An 18,121-nucleotide genomic window follows, 5' to 3' on the forward strand; every position below is an offset into this window, starting at 1 on the left:
AAGAAAAGCATCTGTAGCAAAAGCAACAGGAACAGTCACAACCTTCTGTCGTCCCCTTTTTTATCTCCCCCGCCCCTCCCCTCCTGACAAGCAGCCTCTGAGCTACAGAGTAATGCAGTGCCCCTCGCTGGAACAAGATATGTTGGATAAATGGGATGCACATGGAGCGCTGCTACTTCTTCCTTCTAAAACATATAGACACGGTGTTTTAAAACTTTATCTTGGCAAACACAGCCTGTTGAGTGGTGAGAGGTGTCAGTGAGGCTTTTCTATTTTATGGTACAGGCCAGCCGTAGATTTATCACACAGCACACAGACCAGCTATGCAGTGGGATTAAGGCTGTGTCCATGGCAAGATTCTATGGCGATTTTTATGTCTTTTCCAACAATCTTAAGGACGCCCCAATTATCAGGATGGGTCTTAAGATAATCTCATGAGATGTTCATGTTTTATGTGATAATTGTGATCTGGAAAGATGTTGGGAATGCTCGGATCTAAAATCAGGAACATTAAACACGTTGGATTGTCTTGGCTTGAGCGAGGTGTGTGAATGTGAAGTTAGCCAATCAGAGGCTGGGTGATGGAAACACAGAGGGGAGTCTAAGGGAGCATTCACAGCAGCCCTGTTTAGTCTGTTTTATTCAAACTTTACTTTGTTAAAAGTAAAAATCCTAAAAAAAAATCCAGTTTGTTTCAGGAAACTGTGTGAATGCAGACTCAAACTCCGACACGTGTCAAAAAAGTGAACTCTGGCCCGCCTGAAAACGTAGGCCTCAGTTTGGTGAATGAACCAAAGTTATTTAAAAAAATATACTAATTCACAGAAACATTTCTAAATTGGATATGCAACTCCTCGGTTGAACTACCAACTTTAAGACAGGTTATAGGTTGCATTTGTCCTAAAATTTCTAAGTAGTACACAAAGTCATCTTCAGTGGTTTTTCTTCCATTTGTCACACCAACTTAGGCCATTTGTTGCCACATGAGGTAGTCTCTTGTACAGATAAGCTATTTATGTTTTGCTGTAGTATTTGATGTTTGTAAATCCCAAAAGCAGAACAATGGGAGGTGTAAATATCACTGTTTCAATTGTTTTTTACTGTCTGTGTTATGAGAGATTCAATAAATATAAATCAATTTGAAAATCTGACTAAATGATCTTATTGTGCTGCGTTACTCTGATTGTGAAGTGTCATGAAAATGTGTTTTTTTTTCAGTACCAGAATATTAGTATTCAAGTTATAACAGCTCCTAAAAATACTGTCCAGGATGGTGTTTCCACAGCCCAATCAAATCATTTCTGGAGACGTGTTCAGTCTGATTTTCTGCACCTCAAAGTTGCTTCCCGACGTCTACGAAGAGAGATGGTCTTCCATAGTTTGCTGCAAGCAAAGGCTGTCATGTTTTTGTAAAGTGAAAAGTGAATTCGGCTTTTTTGCTGTTTGTCCAACATAAAACAAAGTGAACAAACAAACAGTCAACCTTTGTAGCAGCTGCATTACAAAAACCAATTTTACAAATCTGATTTTTCTCATAAATACTTGAAAAACTCGTGTCAAATCCTTTTCTGTGTTACCAGGCACCAAATTGCATCACTTATCAGCACATCAGTGCTGCTTTCAGAAAGAAGCATTCTCTCATCCAGCCGCAGCAGTCCCCCCACACACACACACACAGGCGCAAAAAAAAAGATGGAGTCACAACTGAAGTGTTGGCGTTCAATAAATGTGATAGTACGCAAAAAGGCCAATCCTCTGTCATTAGAATGGATACCACACTTTAATTCAAAATTTACTGAATTTATCAGTAGAGCATTAATTCAGTTTGGTAAAACAGAGTGGGGAAAAAAGAATAATTTGACAGTCATGTTGGCAGAGACCAAGCTCTCCTAATAATTAGCTACCATATGCCTATAACATTCACTGAAACACTGGGTGGTGAAAATCTAAAAGCTTTATAAAAACACTTGTGATCTTGTTTCAACAAATCCATAAGCTCCTCTCTCCAGCCATCCAGCACTCTGGAAATTGAAATAATTGATAGATACAGAGCAGGAAAAGCAGCAAGATGACTGCAAAGTTTATTTTCGGCAGCTGTTTCCTCACTTTCTCATGTAAACAAGTTCTTTCTGTTCATATGAAGATGAAGTTCAGACGGAGAAGAAAAATCATAGAATTAGAAGGCAACATAAGCATCCTTATATTCGACTCTAGAGCGGCGGTGCCTGCAGCTGCCGTGCAACCAAACCTGCACAGATATTGCTATGATGGAGGGATTATCATTAGTAAATGTTTCCCTGCGTCCACAGGGGCAGATTGATCAAGCTGCCTTATATTGTAGTCAGTGAAATGAGGAGAGTTTCCCTGTTAGGGAACATAATACATCCAATAAACGCCAGCACACAGAGCAAAATCTGTTAATAGCTGACAAAACAACAGTGGCTCCTACAACACCATTATGATCTCAAAACACACACCGCCAACATCTTAAGAAATTCATTTTGCCTTCACTCGAGCATGCTTTCAACATCACAGAAAATCTGCCCGTACAGTTTAGGGACTGGAGCACAATCCAACATTTCAATAGAGCTTGAACTCTTATTCTCGGCTTTTAGAAGCTGTACTCTACAGTGGTATTTTTCTTCCTGTCAGTTTCAGACTGTAACAAAAGAAATAAAATGGCAATCTTGCTTTAAATAGTGACAACATTTGCTTTGCCTTTTGGAGCTAACTTTCTTTGTTGTAGTGGCAAACCATCAAGGTTGTGAAGGCACTCAGAGGAAACCCTCGGTGGGTCAAGGTCCAAAACAGAAACCCTGACATCCTTCTCCCAAGTGAGACACCAAATCGTTCTAGCCTTCTTGTCTATTCACTGTCAATAAAAGTAGTTTTTAAGCTAGGAGTAAAATTAGCCAATAAGCAACTCGTTATATTTGTTGTTTTGCTTATCTATTTGGGGTATTTAAAATGTCTTCCAGTTCCAATGCACATGTTCGTTAGAAATGTAAGTTTATTGATCTTTGAGAAAATGAACTTGCATTTTTATGACATATTATTTGAAAATGGTCTCGAAGCAACAATATAACTTCTGGGAAAATGTATTGTTCAGCAGAATTTGTTATTGTGACAGGCCTACTCTTGTGTACAAATTTTGTTTCTGCTACAATTTTGGCGTATTCTACACCCTTGTGTCCAACCTTGGCCAGCTGAAATTAATGATGGTGCAACTTCAGACAGATAAATCTGATCTCCCAATCATATGTAGTTTTTTTAGTACCTGGACATCTCTCCATGTTTTCACAGACTGAGACCTTCAATGATTCTGAAAATGGCAGCAGATTTTTATCCAGTTTAGGAAATTGGGACAAGAACAAGGCAGCCATTGTAAACAAAACAAACAAACAAAAAAAAACCCCTCCAATATATAGAGCTCTTTTCAAGTTGGACTTGTGCAAAAACTGACTTTGGCTAAAGAGAGGGGCTGCTCGAATTGGAGAAATAACAGTTTGGACCGAGAAGGCTGCAGGAATTGGACAGACTTTGACACTCTTAGCTGTTTATCTAAAAATGCATGAAAACACTAAAACACAGGAGTTTATATAAGTACCAATTATTGACAAATTCGTCCAAACGGACAGACGGATGGATTTTGTTTTCAAGTGCCATCTGTGATGAGTAAAACAGTTTATATTCTGGCTGCAGTGGTTTTACAAGCGGGTTCTTCCCACTCTGTTCCCATACACACATACACTTGTTGCATTATAGTTGAAGGGTTCTCTTCAGACTCGTCTGGATGTCCACATTATCCGTTTTATGAGCTGCCGGCACGGAAACAACACCAGGCTGTGATTCTGGGCCGTGACACATAAAGGGTTAAATTGAGAGGATAGTGGGGCGTGGTGCCACTGCAGACAAACTCCAACCAGTCATAGATGGTGGAAAACATTAGCCTTCTCTCCACACAAATTTCGTCTTCTTTGTAAAACTCCCTGTCTTAGTTTCTCTTTGAGTCCTTTTCGGTTAAATGTGCGATATACCTGTAGCCAGTGATATTTTTAAAGCTGTGTAATTTACATGAGTGGGCTGCCGAATGTCATGGGATCTGAAAGTGAGGAGGCTGCAATCTGTGTTTCTCTATGCAGAATGTCATAGCAGGCAGGGGTGATCAGGCTGAAAGAGGAAAATGTTTAAGACAGGTCTGGATAAACATGCTTAGGCAAGATGCAGAAATTCTCCCACTTGCCATGTTTCTCTCCCCTTCTTCTCTTTTTTAATCCCTCTTATTACTGACATTTCCTCCAGTGTTTACAGCAAAAAAAAAAAGCTGTCCGCTTGTGATTTCAACGCTCATGAAGCACAGGAACCATGCAGAATTTCAGCTGAAAACGGACACTACATCCTGCAGTATTATGCCATTCAGCGGTTGTGTTTACGAGCTCACATTCATGTTTGACAGTCTGTATACAGAATTTGGAAAAAAATATGTTTAAGTGGCAGCATTTTGAGATAAATGGTAACAAGGAGAGTTTAGCAGAGAGCAGGGTGGTCATAACACATGGGATTGGCTTTGACAGCTCAAAGGATTTGCCTCCATCACCACACTCTATCTGCTTGAGTTCTGGGATGGTGCATACTTGGCTATAGCGCTGAACCACTCATTATAAATGGAGGTATTCAGGTGAGGTTTACTCTTGTGCATCACAGTCAAAATGTTTATTTGAGCCTAAGATAAACAAAAGGATGAGATGCCAAACTGTTTCATTACAGTGGGCCTCTGGTATTTATGAAGGTCAGGGACCACAGCTGCCTGCAAAAGATAAAACCTACAAATACTTGGGATTCCCTGTAAAATGCTTATAGCTGCCCATTTTTGTAGTTCAAACACCACATATACCTTAATATGCATTAATATACACAGCAAAAGCTGCCTTTGCTCTTCGGGATCCAGCCAATGAGCGCCAAGGAAAATAAACGGAGTGCCTGGATTGGTTGCCAGCCAATGTCGCGTCAACTAGCATTCACCACTGTGTTAATACTACAAAATACCATCAAACTGAACAAAACAACATCTAATGAGAATTTTGTGGCCTATTTTCATATTTCTGTAAAGCTTTAATCTAAGTCCTTGAGTGTATTTCCTGAAGGTTTCCAACTTTTATTAGTCCAAATGTAAGATAACAAGCAAATTGAAAGCTCAAGAGAATAAAAAAGAGCACCCTTGCTGTACTTTGTTTTTTGCTTAGATTCTTGCTTTCTCCAGCAGTTTATATAAACTACAACCATGCCTCCACATGTCACAGAAAATAATTTTCTTTCAAGGAATTTGTTTCACAGGCTATTTTAAGCAACTCCGTTATTGCAAATATACTTCTTTTCACTTGGTTAAAGCATCCACACTGAAAAGAGTTATCAGTTTTAGAGTGTGTTCACTGAAAAAGCTTGAATCTCTCAGTTAATGATGAGCCCGACTTGCTGCATGGTTATCTGTGTCACTGATCTGTGAATGACAGTCTAGTGTAAAAGCTCTGAATGGTCAGTGTGGCTTGTGGCTATAGAAACCCATTTATTGGTCACCAGTCAATGTCTTGGCACGTCTCCATGACGGACTGCTTTGTACTTGAGAGAAAAAGAGGATATTGATAATTTTGCCTTCCACAGGAATAAGTAGTAATCATGCACTGCTAATAAAAAGCACTTGGTTTTAGCAGCTTTTTTATCCAGAGCTTTCAGAATTGTATAAAATTAAACAAAGATAGCAAAAAACCACATTTAATCCAATGAGAAGCAAAGAAAAGCTGGCTTTGGATTTACCCAGTTATGATGGGTAAAGAGTAGGATATTACATTTTGGATAGCTACATCTGAAGGTAACAACATGAAACATGTGAAAACTGAAAAAGAATGTTGGTATTTTTTATCATCAAAGTTCCAGGCAACCCATGTACGAAATATGACCCACTTTCACCGATTAAAAAAAAGTTGCGGGCCTCAGATTTTTTCTTTTCCATTCCACCAGCAACGCTTAGCTTCTCTTACCTTTTTATTACCTCAACCCTGCATGGAGTGCTCCTATTGTCAGACATACTGTGCATTAATGCAGTCCTTTCACTGACACGCTTTCATATGCACACACACACAGCATTTAATGCACACTCCGTGGCTTACAATACCCCACACTGTTCCTTTCACACCTAGTGGAACGAGCTCGGTCTGAGAGTAATGCTTCCTGACTGCTCGACACTAAATGTGTTTCGGCAGAGGGCAAAATCGCTGCACATGTTCCTACACAAATGCTTTTTTTTTTTCCAGCAGGATGAAAAGTACTACTTTGCCTACTCTTTGACAGGTCTCACTGGGGACAAAACAGCAAGACCCGAAAAGTGTCTGCACCACATGCACTTATCCACTGTGTGACAGTTGCAGGAAAAAAAGAAAAAAAAAAAAATCAGTTCTCTTGAAGCTTAGCTAACTTTTGTTAGAGTTTTGATGGAAAACAATGAGCCTGGCAGTCTATGGGTACAGGAGGCTTCTTTTTTGGCGTCCCTGGTTCAAAAATCGCCTTAAAATATTGCTGCTAGACTTGATTCCTCAGTCACGGAACAATGCCTTTTGGCATTCAGGGATGCAGCGGAGGCACACACAGCCCAAATGAACAGTTATATGAAAACGCTTTTGCAATCGATCAGTGCCTGAGGCAAAACTCTCATTCATGATTGTCCTCTCAGCAGTCGAGTTTCAGGAGGCAGGCTTCAACCCAGGAATAACCATGAAAGACAACCAATATCCTCAGGAGTAAATTCTTTGAACTACTAAGCATTGCCCACCTGTTTCCCAACTGTTTGAATTTGGTTAACACTTTAACATTATCTCTCTGCTTGGGCTCAAACACTGGATCATACACTTTGCAATTCTAGTGATAGTAGGAAATGCAGAGCGTTATGCAAGAGCCGAGTGCTGCTGCAGGGAAACATCAATCTTGCAATAGCTAATACAGGCCCTGTACGTATAACAATAAACCTCAATATGTTCCCAAGGGATTTTATATTACAGACCAACAATTAGTACAATATTTAAGAATTGTGTTGCTAAACCTTTGAACTCACTGGGTCTTTACTTGATTAGTGCCAAAGATTCTTGGTTGTCCTTAAACCGGAGCATTAAGCTTGTCCAGGTGTCAACCATACTGACACCTGCTCATAACAACTTGTGAGGACATGCTGCAGAAGGAGCATGATAGAAGGTTTTTAAAGAGACAGAGACCAATTTCACAGTGTCATATATGGCTACGATGAAGTCACATTTCCTTTAAATTGTTTTTGATGTAAACAACTATTTTTATAACAACTGATGCTAACATAGTGCCATTTCATAGCATAATCAAGTAATTACAGTATGTGCCTGGAAAATACATAACCTCCCTTTAAAGATGGCTTTCTTTTTGCTCCCCTCCAATAAAGGTCAGTTTTTCTGAATCCCTTCAACTAACAGTTGTCCTGCCAACAAACTCTTCCATCTGAGCTGTGGATCTCTGCAGCTCTTTCCTCATTAAGTTTAGGTGGAGAGTTATGATGTTTTTGGATGATGGCTTGTTTGTTCACTAATATTCTCTAACATACTTGAGGCCTTTTCACAGATGTGTCTGTGCTGAAGTTCTGCCTTTGTTTTCTCAATAAGAAAATGTTACTCATTAGAGATGGTCTGAGTGAAACCTGACATCCCAGGATTTCAAATTAATCAACAATTACTCAATACTTTCAAATAAACTATTAAACAATTATTTAGTGGCCAGTCCCATAATTTACAGATTTCTCTATAGAGGCGATCAGTGTTGTCAAATATACACTTTGGATTAAAGATCTTGATTTTGGCCTTGACCAGCAGCCTGAGACCATGACCACAGGGTGTGCAGGAGCCATGGAGAGCACAGATGGGGCCTGTGGCTCAGCCCTGAGTTTCACAGGCCTACGCCAGGAGAGAGAGAAGTAATCCATCAGTCCAAGGCATTCTGGTGCCTAGGGGCGTCAGTCACTGATCCTGTAAGACTGATTAGGCCTCTGCGGGAGGCCAGGCCCCCCGACAGCATGGACATCAGTGCCCGGCTTGCTCCACTGAGGCTTGATCTGAACCGTCGGAGCCAAGGCAGTGACCTGCTTCCATTTGGATTGAGCAGAGGCAGCTATGTAGATCAAAGATGTCTATGTAGAGCTAAAGTGATGTGGGGAAAATACTTTTCAAACTTTGATCTTTTGCAGCAAAATGAGGAAAAAAGCGTTTTAGATATAAACGATGAATGTCCGTATAACCTGTTCATTGACTACGGCATAAATCTGTGGCTTGTATCACGAGGTGCAGCATAAAACCCAAGATGAAGTGATAAGAAGTTAATTACATTATCCAGCCGCCTGATGAGCAGCTGAGGTCAGAGATGGCATCAGTCAAACAAGCAGCTGGAACCAGCAGCAACCAAGGCAAGCTGCATGATTGACAGGTGAACGAGCAAACGGAGAGAGATAGTTAGACAAATGGAAGCTAAGATATAGTTTGACAGACAGATGGGAGCGTAAATGGATGGTTTGGCAGCATGATAAGGTAAATAGGCTGATGGATCACCAAACAAATGCAGGAGGAGGAAGAAAGAAAATAAAAAGAGAGAAGAGAAAAGAATGCCTGCAGACAACAAAAGATAGGAAGGCAGATAGCCTGATAAACACAGATGGATTGTGTTGATACACAGGGAGGTGGGGCAAGATCGATAGATTGTTTTATTCTATTTGCTTGGCAAACTGGAGATTTGATGTGGCTGCTATCAAGCCGATCTGTTTCCGGCGACGCCAGCCGTGACTGTTACAGATGGTGAGATAGCGACACATCTCAATCTTTGGCTAGCCTCACTGACGTCTATCTTGGCTGTCCTGGCAGCATCAGTTTCAGGAATGTCATCACTTCTGTGTTATTAAAAAAAAATATCAGGGTCTCCAAAGGATTACTTTCGAGTCGGTGAGTGGATTACAAAATTGCAGATGAGAATAAAGAGAAGGATTCCTCTGCTTGGTTTCGAGCAAAACAAAATGGACGCCCTGGTTACCCCGATGCCTCATTACTGTTGCTTACGTTTATCATGTCAAAATAGAAGACAAGGGTGTCCAAAGTTTACAGGCAAGGGTTCTCCTAGTTAGAAAGGTGGCTTCTGTGTGCGGCTGTTTGAGGGACATGGGGGTGCACTGCAACAGCGTTGATGAGTGATTCCAGGGCTTATAATAGACAGGAAAGGCCTAGAAAGCATGCCCTTTAGAGGTGCAGCATCTCTCACTGTCTGACAGCTTACAGGGTCTAGGCTTCACAATGACACCTTCACGGCACGCTCAAGATGACACACAAAAACACATGCTCACAGGTGCAGAAAAGTCTCGGCAACACAAACAAGTTTGGCAGCACGGACACACAATTACACAGGCGTGCACATGCGCACACACCAACGCACCTGTGACGCTGGGATATTAGGTGACAAGTGGCATCTCAGCATCATGGTGACAGTATTAAAACGTATAAAACAAAACCAGGCTAGGAAAAGAGCAGCCAAGAATGGGCCTCTGGAAACAAACATCTGTTTGTGCCATGTTATGGAAGGAGTGCAACTCTCTGTGAATAATCACAGGGCTAAAGCCTCCGAGGTGAGGTACTGTGGGTTCGGTGCCGATTCTAACAGAACCGAGCAGAAGGTGAAGCAGGTATGTAACCAGATGTGCTCTCTTTTTACTAGAGACCGGAAATCTACTGATTAATTTTGCCAGCTGAATATTCCAAGCAGTTTGGTTAAACTGACTGTTTTAAATATCTGTTTTCACTAAATTAATAATTTTAGTTAAGGGGCTAAATTGATTTGTAAAACAACGACGAGGATTTTGGCATTAAAATATGTATTTTTAACATTTTTTTGTTCACGTTTATTTGTACAGCACCAATTCCCTACAAGCCGCTGTCATCTCAGGGCACTTTTTCATTTTATGCCCAATTATAAAAAATCTGTTTGTCCAAATGTAATTCAAATTAATACAATTCAAATCCAAAAGCACACAAGGCATGACAAAAGTATTCATGAACCTTATCTTTTCTTATTCAACTGATCTGAATTAAATGAGTGGTTCATGACTTTGCCTGTGTAGAACATGATGACATGCAGAGGACATGACGTCATCTACAACATGCAGGGCAACCATCATAACATACTGAAGTGTTAGAATGGTACAGTCAAAGTTCAGACTCAGTCATTCTCCATCCAATCTGACTGAGAATTAAATATTTTGCAACGACAGAACAAAAATATACATAGATGTGAAAAGCTGGAAAACGCAAACAGCAACGGATTTGTAGCAAAAGGTGACTATAAAGTATTAATTAAAGGCAGCTGAATATGCCCGGCCACATTTTTTAAAATGTAATTTTGTAAAATAGAACAACCTGGATGCAATTAGCCCTCTTCATTCCTATTCACAACAAAGCAGCAATCCCTCCCTCACTCTTTGCGTTTCAGACGCTCAAACCTTTTCACAGAAGAGGAGCAACTGAATAATGTAATGTTATTACCTCACGGATTTCCCTGATGAATGCAGTGACACACGTTACATAACCTGCTTGGCTTGGGTTTTCTCTACGTTTGCTTCAACAGCTCAGGCAGATTAGCACAAACCTACGTTTCAGTCCTTGATTGTTTTACACACAAACATGGAGAAAGCAACTGGTCTGACAGCTGCTGAGGTTTCCCAACAACTTAAACTTCTATCGAATCTTAGGATTCCTCAGCACTCCCACCACTGTTGTCTAACCGAGCTTAATAAAACATGGTGTTGGGTGTTATTTATTTATTATTCCTCCTTTTGATGTGTCCCAGCACACACAGTCAGAGTGAGTGATGGAGATCACAGAAGGCTTCGCCGTGCTCTTTCCTCCCCACGATCACCGTCGGACCCATTTGGCCATGTGAAGATGCTCCCCTCTGTTCACATGGGGGATGCAGGTTGGTGTACTTCCAGAAACACTTTTCACTTCCTCTTTCAATATAAATGATTCATGGTGAGAGATGGTCCCTCATGTACACAAAACACCACAACCCCTCCTGCGACGGGGTGCACTTTGCTACCTTCATGTTCTTGCTCGTGCATCGCCTGCGTCGATGTCAGTTCAAGTTTTTGTATAAAAAAAACCTCCAAAGTAGAGGTGGCAGATGAAAAACATATAAACTGGTTTACAATTGATGCAACGTCTTCACAGCCATCAAACTAATTATTTTAGATTACTTTTCCTTGTCTTGATCTTTCTAGGAACTGTTATGCAAAGTTGGAATTTAAATCTACCTGCATCAAATAAATATTCTATACAACTTGAAGAGATGTACACACACTATAAAAACTTCACATTGTGTAACTTTAAATCTACACACTTCCATGGATTAAAAAAAAAAACAAAACAAAACTGATTGTCACAAAATAGCAAATAACGTAAAAGATTTAGAACCATCTTTGGGTGAAATGATGCCTGCAGATATTTTCAGGATTGTCTCTATCAGCTTTGAACATCTAAAAACAGATTTTTTTTTTTTTTTTACCCATTTTTCTTTCTTTTTTTCCCATTTCCTTATGCAAAAAAAGGAATGGAGCGCATCTGTGAATATACAATTTTAGGTTTTGCTATAAATTCTCAATTGGACTTTGACTAGTCCAACTTTCCACTGCATCTATGTTTGTCGTTCATGAATGTAAAACTCTCCTGAAGAATTTTGCAGCTCCTAACAGATTTTCCTTCCTGTTGCATTCATCTTCCAATTAACTCCAATAACTTTCCCAGTCCCTGCTGAAGAAAAGCATCTCCACAGCATGACACTGCCACTACTATACAACATTTTGCAAATTGGCCATTAAGTCAAATTTGATCTCTTTTGACTGGAACACCTTTCTCCATCCAATTACAACATTTCCTCACCTAAAACAAATGTGAAAAAATTTAAGAGGTATGAATACTTTTGCAAGTCACTGCCTTGGATGCACACTTCACTCATCCATGTGTGCAGCTGCAGGTCCAGAACACATACTCTAACGCCAGACATCTCTCCAACAAGGGATTCAGTGTGGATGAAAAATTCATCCGTTCCTTCACTTATTTATCAAGAAGGAAGATATTTCTGCAGGGATGCCCTCCAGAGATGCAATGCTCACATGCCAGGCGGCCTGCCGCCACTTTACCCACAAGGTTTTCAATAAAACAAGCAAACAACACAATTCCAACGCCTATAAATAAGTGATCGTTCCTGAATAAAGTGCTGTACACAAACCCCCTTGCTGAGGCCACTCATCACACTTTAATGGGGAACCCAGCGCCGGTCAAAGTTATGCCTCTCCCCTTCTTTTAGTTTTTACCTTTGAGCAAAGTGAGAGAATGAAAATCTGTGGAGGCAAAGCAGAGGCAGCGATGCATTCACGTCATCTCTGTACCATCACCTGCTGGTTAAGGTGCAGCGCCATCTCTGTTTTATGATTGATTAAGCTATCAAAAGGTGTTGCCCCTTCTTCTCCTACTCTATCATTTCTTCCACACACAAACTCTAGGTTACTTCCCTAGTTATCTCTCTTTCTGAAGGCAGGTTGTTCACAGCAGTTTGAAAGTTCAGCGCTGGTTCGCCAGATGCTTGGGCGTCTGTCTACACGCTGCTATTGTTAGTTAGTTTTTGATGAGATTTACATGGCAGGAAAGCCATCAAATAAGACGTACCACTGAGAATATGAGGGGGGGGATCATGTCTAATCCGTGCACCTGGATGCTGGCAGCGCAAAGCCCCTGTTCCAGCCAGACCAACGTATGCACAGAAAACACAAGCAGATACATGGAACCTCCCACACAACAATCAGGACTGTAAACTTGCGCAGCGGCTCGACTCTGATTTAGGTGCAGGTTTTCCTGGGGCTCAAAGGATCATAATTACCACACTTGTTCAAAAAACTCAACACACACATCCTAAATAAGGATTTGGAAAGAGATGGGAGCATTTAAGTACGTTTTTCCTCAGACAAGCATTTCAAAAACATGACTAAATACTTTCAGGAATTCATGCTGTTTATTTTCATCTTGTGAACAGACAGTTTTCTGTATTTTAAGTTTTGTAGAAGTATTTGCTTTTTAACTTTATTGCATTTTACTTGGGTTTTATGGGACAGACGAGCTCAATGTAGTGCAAAACTAACAGAATATTACAAAAAAAATCAGAAAGACCCTAACAAAATCCACTGCAAACATTGACTTGAAAAATTACCTACTTAGTAAAATGAGTCGACCTTTGGGTAATTTAATCTTTTTGTAGATACAGATCTCCTGTGAAAAACACCAAGGTTTGTTGGGGAACATTGCTATCAGTAACAACCCATAAAGGATCACAGCAGACAGGTCAGACATGAGGTTTTTGAGCTGCTTGAATGCCTCATAGAGCCCTGTTTTTACTCATTTTTATTAACATTTCTGCTGTTATTGCACATCTATTTTATGCACATAAATACTGTATTGTAAATAGTCTACTGTGATTTTTTTTAGGTTCAATACTCCTGCACATTAAGTCTATTTAAAGTCATCCACTCAGTTACACATCCCTTGGATATTGAGTACATTATTTATATTCTAATAACTAGCCAGTGTCTTTGTGTTGCAACCTTGTACAGTATATTATGGTAACTAATATTGTAGCTATGTTCTTTTTAATATGCTTTTTTAACACTTTTGGAACTGTTTTGTGTGAACCTGTATGCTGCTGTTGCACCTGAATTCCCCATCTGTGGGACAATAAAGGCTATTAATATTCTATTTTATTCCATTGAAACATGAAATCCAGACAAGACAATCAACATAAACTGAACAGTTCAGGCTAGAAGAGTGGCAGCATTATGCTGTGGGGATGTTTTTCTTCAGCGGGGAAGCTGGTCAGAGTTGATTAGAAAATTGCAGTGCAGGATAATTCTGTAAAAAAGTTGAGACTAAACATGCAGCCTGTACATTATTGGCAAAGAGTTGCTAAAAATATGCATGCCACACTTTTCGTATCCACGCATAAATAAAAGTTTAAACCAGTGAATTATTTTCCTTCAGCTTTGCAGTAACTTTACATTGTGTTGGTCTTCCACATAAAATCCCTTAAGAACACTGGTGCTTGTGGTTGTAATGTGAAAAAGCAGAGGAGTATTAGTAGTTTTTAAAAGTTTCACTCTGGCCATGTGTGTACTGAATTAACTTTACAAGGTTTTGTTTCCGGAGCTTGAACTTTCTGGGATTATGTGGTCTATTACACATTTTCTCCTCTAACACAGTGATGTGTGCGCGGACACACAAACACAAACTGAGCACATCAAACCTGCGCTGATTAAAAAAGAACTGGGTCACGAGTGTCCTGGCTGGTGGCACTGTCTGCTCTGGCTCAATAAGCCCCACAGTTACCCACAATCCCTTGGCATCCGTGTCAGAGCCAGGCCCTGAGGCAACACACCTGTGTCCACACTTCTTCTCTGGGATCAATTAGCATTAAAGTTTCAGAGCTGTTCTCCCGCAGTGTGGACATAGTGTACACTGGAGGGGTACAGCCTGAGAGCAGCCGCAGAAACAGACCGAGCCGCGGAGTAAGAAATAGATTTGTAGACACAATAGAAAAACTGACAGAACCCCCCCCCAAAACTACAGTTTGTTAACTCTGCTATACTTCTCTGAGTACAACTCATTCCAACTCAGCGGCAAAAATGGGTTTCACATATGTTGACTATGTTTGACCAGGTCATCATTGCTTTAATATATCAGCAACTACCTAGATTAGTGTATAAATACTAATTCAGGCTTAGTATTTCTGCAGAAACCCAGACTAATTTGTGATTCACAGTAACTTATCCAATCTGACTGAAAACTGTCTGTTCTTGTATCATTTTGCCATCCAATTTTAATCAAGTTTTAGCAAACTGATGGGGAAACAACCAGCATCTGTCGATAGAAGATGAATCCAACTGGAAGTGTAATTTGTTCACCAGCTTGACCAGCACAAACCTGGCAACGAAGCCTTTGACAGCAGTTCGCTGGCCATCATCAACTGATCACCAGTTAAATTAGGTCAAGACAACTGACTTAGCAGAAAGAAAACAACTATATGGTTTGCAGAAATTAAACATAATACAGATATTTTCTTTTCGATTTCTGCTTTCCCCACACACAAAAAATGATTAAATATGCAAGTTGGGTCAGGTCTTAATGTGACAATCTGGGCAGTCTTTGCCCTCCTGTTGAACTAACACGCAAACTTGAGATCAGAAAATTAGAAGAAGCACAAAAACCAGACACTGCTCTCCCACAAATACATCATCAACCAAGATGCACCAATTACAGATTTGCAACCAATTTCTGATCTGTGTAAATTTTTGATTGTACTTTTTACTTTTTATTTATAAAGCACTTTAAAAAGAGATATTAGCTGCATCAGTGCAACCTGGTAACTTGTATTCACCGATTGAAAAAAAAAAAAAACATCAGATTTTTGACCATCTCGTCACTAGTTTTATAGAAAAAACTTGATCACTTCTATGACCTGTTATGCTGATATCAACAGGTAGGTTTTTTGGCTTAGAAAAAAAAACATGTCAAATAGTAGAAGGGGTTCTGATCTCTGGACTCCGTAGTGATATAAATCTAACTTTTATTTGGCCTGAAATTGAACCTGAAAGGAGCACAAGTGATCAGCGCTATGGACGTTACTTGACATGGACACCAAGACGTGCCAGATCAGAAAGATGGGAAGGCGAGAGAGGCACAAAGAGTGTTGCTGCAGCTGCATTTCAGTTCTAACAGAGGACCGTATTTGATCCGCTTTCTGTCACACGCTGTTCAAAGTAAACGTACTGAAGCAAGCTGCAGGGTTTCTGCTGCTTTGACTGAAGACAGTTTCACCCTGGTTAGTGCAGAGACGCAGGTGACTGTTAAAGCAACACTAAAGAGTTTGACTATTTTCACCCTCCACAGGGAGATCTCTACATCTAATTGTTATGTGTCCATTCTGCTGAAAGTGCCTTTTTCCTTTCAACTTCATCTAAACAACTTTAAAAGCAAACAATAAAGCATGAAAGTTTTTTTTTTCTTTTTTTTTTCTAAATCTTGCTGTTTCCAAGGTACTGTAAAACAAAACAGGGTATTGGTGAGATGTTATAGAGCCGAGAAAGAAAGTTATGAAGTGCAGTTTCTCAGTCCCTTGGGGCTTCTGGGCAGTCTCGGCCTTAGAATGTGCATAATGAATGTCAGTGTGCCATTAAAATGAGTCACAAGCACAAAGTGTTAAGGTCACACACTTGCTAGATTGCAGCAATAAATTATAGTCAGGAACTTTACTTTCTTGCTGTTGTAGTGCAGCTATGTCTGAACTTTTATCATTCGAATTTGTAAGGTTTGAGTAACTTAGAACAGAGATAGGTTCATGTGGCCATTATGTGTAGTGTGTGTCAACAGGACTCAATTTAATAGCTGCGATATACCCTTTTAGAGCTGTGAGCGCAATTATAGTGATGGTAATTATGGCTTTTAAGAAAACAAAAGTATTTTTAAAACTTATTAGATATATAATTTTCATATATTCCTAGTTGGTTCATTCCTGCACACATCCCCATATGCCCTGATGTTTTACATGCTGACCACTGTATGGTGTAACAGAGCTTACAAACAGATTCTCAGTATGTGTTGAACACACATCAACAGGCATCTTGGCTGCATTAAGAGTGGAAGCAGCTTCAACAACAGCCTAAAAGGAGTTAAATTGATCCAACAGCTGAACAGCAGGACAGACTTCACTTTGATGAGAAATGACATGGTATGTAATATTATGAGACTGTTACACCCCTAATGGACCCGAGTTTTGTGCCAGGCTCCATTTACACCAACCAACATAACCACAGGCTTTTCCCAGTTAGTATTAATTGATCACTTTAGAAATTAGATTTTGACATGAAAAAAAGGTCTAAAATATACAATAAACTCTGTGTACTTGAAATATACGCAAGAGGGGGATGATTAGGAGTACAGTGTTATTTTTAAAAAAGCTTGTGAGTGGTTGTCACTTTATAACTCATCTCTGTTTTCTTATGCCCATCTTTGATCCATTTTGTTGTTTTTGTTCAGACCTCCTGTAAAACTAAGCCACATAATTAACTGGATTTCCACCACTGCTCTCCAATTAGGCCATCTACATTCAAGAGTTTTCCACCCACTACTTCCAAGATCAGCATGTGGCGATGCACATGTTCTGAACGAGCTCCTCTAAGCCACACTCTGCCATCGCCGCCCATCCTTCCACCTAGGCGAAGCGTCACGGAGCTCATCCTAAGCAAACAGTCAGTCAACAAGTAGGTGTTGGTGTTTGTTTTGAAGAGACTCCACAATCCTGGAGCGCTCACCTCAGGGGGTTTTCCCACCGACGTGCGTCATTTTACAGAGAACATGGATGTGTTTGCCTGTATTCTCATCTGCGCGTGTGTGTGCGTGTGTGTGTGTGTGTGGTTGGCACAGAGGAAAGGGAGCACTGAGGGCAGCTGTACCTGCGCTGCCTCGTGGTTGTCTCTTGACAGTGCCCTTCACATCACAGCATGGGCCTGGATATGGGATCTGACAGAAGTGACCTCCGTGCCACATCAACCTTACAAGACACACAACTAGAGCAGTATGCAGCACAGACGGATCAGCACACACACACACACACACACGCCTCATAACAAGCTGGCATGTATGGAGATTTAGGGCCATAAATTCTAAATCAAAAAGCATTTTGACACGCATGACAGAAAATATGTCTGAAGATGAAAAATAAAGGTTGCTTCTTCCTCCACTCCAGATCTCTGCAGCCACAAACTGCACACTATGCTACCCCCCCTGGGCTAGTTAGCCATCCAGCCCCCCTGTCAGACAGCTATCAATAGGGATTCCAGCAGAGCGTCTGCTAGACAGCACGGGTAAACAAAGAAGGGATGGGAAAAAAAGCCTGAATCAAAGGAGACCCTGTTATTCTCCGTGAACAGGAAATCATTTGCTGGCAAATTGTGACTCATTTCAAAGCATTTTGTGTGTGTGTG

At 40.4% G+C, this 18,121-nt stretch overlaps 1 protein-coding gene across 9 annotated transcripts in view; it reads right to left on the reverse strand.

The window, feature by feature from the left end:
- diaph2 (diaphanous-related formin 2) overlaps positions 1 to 18,121 on the reverse strand; it is a 450,956-nt gene that overhangs the window by 10,190 nt on the left and 422,645 nt on the right. The gene's annotated exons all lie outside the window — the stretch shown is intronic.

The sequence above is a fragment of the Poecilia reticulata genome, linkage group LG10 (genome assembly GCF_000633615.1).
Source record: "Poecilia reticulata strain Guanapo linkage group LG10, Guppy_female_1.0+MT, whole genome shotgun sequence".
NCBI classification, from domain to species: Eukaryota; Metazoa; Chordata; class Actinopteri; order Cyprinodontiformes; family Poeciliidae; genus Poecilia; species Poecilia reticulata.